General features: G+C 26.5%; 1 protein-coding gene across 2 annotated transcripts in view; it reads right to left on the reverse strand.

Annotated features, from left to right (window-relative positions):
- The window catches only part of LOC108565225, a 69,266-nt gene that overhangs the window by 58,750 nt on the left and 4,219 nt on the right, over positions 1 to 6,297 (reverse strand). The window contains exon 1 of one of the 2 annotated variants that reach the window (XM_017924567.1): positions 3,278 to 3,319. The exons of the other annotated variant lie outside the window; for it this stretch is intronic. The gene's annotated coding sequence lies outside the window, so the exon portion shown is untranslated. Of the gene's footprint in view, positions 1 to 3,277; positions 3,320 to 6,297 lie in introns of those variants that run through there. 2 annotated transcript variants of the gene reach the window in all.

The raw sequence follows: 6,297 nt of genomic DNA on the forward strand, positions 1-6,297 counted from the left end.
CTATTTCTAATGTGTTATAGCATTAAATCAGAGATGTTTTTAAAATTATTTGTTACTAAAATTATACGTAAATATCTAAATTGTTACATAATTTTATAATTTAGTTTTATTGACATTATCGCTAATTTTTCTATAGTATTTGCGTACATTTTTTATATTTATATTTGTTCTTAATAGTTCAAGAAAATAATGAATTTTCAAAATAATTTTTCATTTTTTAAATTTGTTTAAACTGAATTAATTCTGTAAAGAATTGTCATAATTGACAGATTATCGAATTTGGTTTTTTACTGTTTTTTCTTAATTGTTCAAAAAATTCATTAATTTACAAAATTATTATTGATTTTTTAAATTTGTTTAAACTGAATTAATTCTGTAAAAAACAAGTAGAGAATTTTCATAATTGACAGATTGTCGAATAAACAACTATTGTGTTTTTTTCACACTACGTCTAGAGTGCTGCGAAACAAATGTTTGTTTGGGGTTGGCAGAAAAGGTTCCCAAATTTAAAATCGCATATATCACTGATGGCGGTTGGAGCACACGTGCAAAGGTACGCATTTTCGCGTCGCGTTACGCAATTTGCTGTGCTTCCACCCTCCGTGTGAGTTCCAGGGGTGGCATTTTTCCCATAAACGACGCCACCCTAAAATCCACACAAAAAAAAACTATATATGTGTGTATAAAATAAAAGCGGGGAAGGAAAAATAGAGAAGCTTCTCTTTCTCGAGTGGTCATCGCACCGAGACGAGGTGATTTTAATTTATGCCCTACGGGGTGCATTTATCCCTCTATTTACATACTATTTAATGGCAGATTGCCGCAGCTAATTAAAATATCCGGGGGCCCCATTATCATCCGAAACCATCCGTGTCCACGAAAATGGAACTTTGTGTTTCGTTCGAAGTCACATCCGTTACGAATGTACATGCATATTCAACGAGTAATACTTTATCAACAGTTGTTGATAACAGTAGTAACCAGGTTAAATAATTTGTTGACTACCGGGTTTATACATATTTTTATTATATTGACAATTTTATTGATTTCTTGGCGTACTTTAGTTAAAGTCAACGTTACGTCACGGAACGGCAACGGTAATTTAATATAATAAATTACACGTCGTGAAATAATAACAAAGTATAAACTGTTTTAATTACTATGACAACGATTTACAAAACAATTGTGCCGAAAATGGCAGACAATGCGTATACTTATGCATATACGTATGCTTATATAATAGTTGTTGACAAGGTGACCAGGTTAAATAATTTGTTGTCTACCAGTTTATACAAATTTTTGTTATACATTGTCTTTATGTAATACAATTTAATTGATTTCTAAGGGTACTTTACTTTAACTGCACGTCACGGAACGTTTAATTTAATATATTAAATTACTCGAATTATGATACAATTACGTCGAAAATGACAGACATTGCGTATAAATATACATATACTTATATATCAGTTGTTGATAAGGTAACTAGGTTAAATTATTTATTGTCTGTTATATACTTTCTTCATGTAATACAATTTTATTGTCACCCCTAGATACTTTACGTCAACATCACGGAACGTCAAAAATAGTTTGTGAATAAAATCACAGAAATAATATTTTAAAGTAAATGTTCAATAAATGTCAAAAAAAAATTACAAAACAAACAAAATGGATTTTTTTCAAGGAAAGAGAAATGCAAATTGAACTCCCAGGAAACGCATCAATAAATAACTTCCATAAAAAACACACTTCTAATAATTAATATAAAGCTACTGAATAAAAAATGGATAAATACTTGTATAATAACATACATAATTTTATATGTTGAAGTACTTTTCATAATTGTGTCAATTATTATTTTTTTTAATTTTTATATTATTTTGATTTGTCACAAATTTGACAGTTCATAGAAATTAAGTTGTCCTTATGTATAAATATATAATTTGTGTTATACATTATGTACAAAATATAAAAAGTTTGATAAATTCATTTTTTAATTTGTCTATATAGAACATTTTGCTTTAGATTGTTTTTGTAATTTCTTATTTATTAATTGATATAACGTTTTTTATTTATATATTTTAGCATTATTTAACAAGAAAACAAATTATCAAAAACAATAATTATCAAATAAATTGACGTAGTTTTGACAGTTTATAAAAATCTAAGTGGGGTTAATTTTATACATAAAATATCCAAATAAAGAATAATTTTCATTTGATGATGCAACTTTGACATTTCGCAAAAATCCAATTGAGGTTAAATATAGATACTTGACGTAATATAGATTATTTTGCTACAGATTTTCTTATTAGTTTCTATCTAATTAACACAACTTTTATTTGTGCATTTTGATATAATTTTAGAAAAACATCAAAAATAAATTATAAAATTCATGTAACATTGTCAGTTCCTAAAAATCCAATTGGAGTTCATTATACGAAGTGCGAAATATAAAATATTTTGCTTCTTTCTTTTATTAGTTTTTATTTAATTAATACAACTTTTTATTTGTGAATTTTGATAAACAACAAAATGTACGTAACACTGGAACCTACTACAGAAAGTTAATGTACGAAATATAGATTATTTAGCTTGTGTTTTGTTTTATTAGTTTTTATTTGTGAATTTTGATATGACTTATAAAGAAAACAAAGAATCAACAATAAATTACAAAATTGACGTAACATTGACAGTTCGTAAAATACAATTTGAGTTAATTATACGACGTTAATGTACGAAATATAGATTATTTTGTTTCTGTTTTGTTTTATTAGTTTTTATTTAATTAATACAACTTTTTATTTGTGAATTTTGATATGATTTATAAAGAAAACAAAGGATCAACAATAAATTACAAAATTGACGTAACATTGACAGTTCGTAAAATACAATTTGAGCTAATTAAACGAAGTTAATGTACGAAATATAGATTATTTGCTTCTGCCTTTTTTTATTTGTTTTTATTTAATTAACACAACTTTTTATTTGTGAATTTTGATATGATTCTAGAAGTAAATAAAGGATCAAAAATAAATTATAAAATTGACTGTTCGTAAAAATCCAAATGCAACTTTTTAAATATTAAATAGAAAAATATTTAAAAATTACTACATAAAATATCGAAATTAATTCATTTTGTATAGTTAGGTAAACTCAAATATAATAAATACTTCGACTAAACATGCAGAAAGAGCAATAAAGTATACAATTTTCTACGTAATTAATTAATGCAATTGGATGTAATTAATGTGACTGGGTTTTTAGGTCAGCTTACACTTTTTATTGGATTGATGTGTCGCTTTCGATTAAACCGATCGGAAAATGTAAAATAAAACAGCACGGCCAATTAACTATACGCAATTCAATTGAATGTTTCTGTAATTTGCAGGTAAATAAAATTGCTTTGGATTAGTCATTCGACGTGATTACTGTTGCATTCATCATTTTGTTATTGAATTCCGGACAAACATTAATAATACAGTTAGTCATCATTTTTTTTAAATTTTTGTGAATATATGAAAATAGATGCAAATTTATTAAAAATAAGAAACACATTTAAGTTATTGATTTTGTTACTAATTTCATTTTTTTAATTAAAGTAAATATAAATTATTTACAAATGAGTGTTTTTTCTAAGATAAAATTTATATTTGTTTATTTTTAATGAACAAATTAATTTAAAGGAAATTAAAACATTAATTACTGTACATTAACAGCACATTTTCAAATTTGAGATGCATAAAAGAAGGAAAAGATTGTCAACATTAACACAGTAATCTAATACATTTGACCGAAAAACCTGAAATCAGGTTCTGCTCTACAGATTCAAGTAATAAATATACAAAAAAATGTTAATTAAAATCTCGATTTAATTAAATTAAGATGTGAAGTTATATTGTGCAAATTAAAAGATTTTCTTTTCGTTTTGTTTTGTTGTGTTTGAAGAAACTAGAACAAATGTTTGAAGTAATTACGGTTGGAAAGTCCGAGCCGGAGGCAGCAGATGTTTCGCACAAATTGAATTGCGAGGAGAATTTTAGACGTGTGCCATTAACTAATTTCAGGAAGAAAACAATACTTTCACATCTTAATTAAAATTAACAGAAAGAATCATAAAGAAGATTTTACTTCTTAATTTATATTGATGGACAATAATGTTTTATATTAGTAAAGGTAAGAGCTGCAGCTCCTCCAGTATAAAAAGAAAACAGAAATAAACAAGAATCATACAGAAGATTTTACTTCTTAATTTATACTAATACCAGGAGGCCATAATACTTTATACAAATAAACGCATTTAACAGAAACATTATAAAGAACCAAAGAGAAGATTTTAACTCTTAATTCGTATTTATATCAGCAGGCATTAACATTTTATACCAGTAAAGGTATAAAATGAAACCAGAAAAAGAGAGAAGGTTTTACTTCTAAATTCATAATGATACCAGGAGTAAATAATATTGTATACAAATAAGGTTTCTCCAATAATAACAAAATCCATATAATTTAAATATTGCAGCAATACCTCGCACAGTGCGGCTTTGATCAGTACGGATTCACTATAGTACGATTGAAAAAATTCAAAACAAACTAACTTTTATTTGAAAAATAAAATGATAATATGTTTTTGTAGTTTCAAAACAAATTAAATTTTGATTAAGAAAAATGCAAATAAATTAAAAAAGAGCTCCCTTCCAGTATTCAATGAAACCAGAAAATGAAAGAATCTTAAAGAAAATTTGACTTCTAATTTCATTTTGATACCCGAAGTCAACGTTATTTTATACCAGCGAGAACTACTGAAGACCTGTAACCTCTCTAGTATAACATAAAAATATAGCTATTTTATTATATCTTTATTTTAAGAAATGAATAAAGTGAATTTTGAATATTTTAAATTAAATTCAACCCACAAATTCTTACTGTTATGTAACGAAAAAAGTCATTTATATTTTCAAAATTATTTTCATTTTTCTCAAAATTTAGTTTGTTTTGAAATTAAAATCGTACTGTAATAACCCGCAATAATCGAAGCCGCACTATGCGAGGTATTGCTGCAATATTTAAAATATATGGTATTGATACCAGGAGACAATTAGATTGTATACTAGTGGAGGTAAAGGCTGTAAAGATGCAGTCCCTTCAATATAAAATGAAAATCTAGTTTTAATATATGTTTCTTATTTTTTTTAATATATTTAAATTATATCTTTTTGTAGAAATGGACGAGGTGTAGAATTCTGATCAATATTTTCAATTAATTTCAACCCACAAATTCTCACCGTTATCCGACGTCAACAAAGTAATACATTTCCATTAGACTTTGTAATAAATTTCGTTATTAATCCAGGTGAATCTCGATGCGTCATAAATCTAAATGTAATTGGTAGTTACGATGATGACAAAATGATTTCGGTCATTAAACCCCATTATGTTCTAACAAGGTCTTCCTGTTGTAAACCGAAGACGTATACGCGCATTGTCTTCCATTTTCGGCGTAATTGTTAAGTAAATCGTTGTCATAGTAATTACCATAGATTGTACTTAGTTTTTGTTATTGTTGTTGCTGTGGTTACTTTTTTTGGTATCCATGCTATTGATTTTCAAAACAAAAATTGTTTATCAACGCTATACATCATATGCATGGATCATGATCTATCTCTCTTCTTGGTCCACTCGGATCATGATTTACGGACAGGGATTTATCATAACAACCGATTTAAATTTATCGCTCCATTAATCACATATATGCATCATAAAAGATATGTAAGCCACGCGATATTTTACAGTCAAATCGTGATAAATGACCACGTACACTCGATAAGAAAAATATAATAATATTTTTAAGACAATTCCAACGTTCAAAGTTAATTGAAATTTCAGTAAGTTTAAATATACTTTTGATTTAATAAATACAACAATACCTCGCATAGTACGGATGAAACCGAACTAATCGAGGACTTTAAAACCACATAAAAAAAAGTCATTAATGCAAAAAATATTTTTCTCAATTAATTTGTTTTGAAAGTTTCAAACCGTACTATAAATGAATTAGCACTAATCGCATCCGCACTCTGTATGGCATATAGATCATATCTTAACATTGTAAATAATATAAAGTTAATTAAAATATTAGTAAGTTTAATTAAACTTTTCATTATTAAATTACAGAAATACCTCGCATAGTCCGGATGAAATCGGACTAATCGAGGAGTTTAAAATCACATTAAAAATAAACAGAAAAACAATTGACTTGACTGTATACAGAAAAAAGATCATTAATACAAAAAATAA

This window comes from Nicrophorus vespilloides, unplaced genomic scaffold, assembly GCF_001412225.1.
Source record: "Nicrophorus vespilloides isolate i.1.1-1 unplaced genomic scaffold, Nicve_v1.0, whole genome shotgun sequence".
Lineage (NCBI taxonomy): Eukaryota > Metazoa > Arthropoda > Insecta > Coleoptera > Silphidae > Nicrophorus > Nicrophorus vespilloides.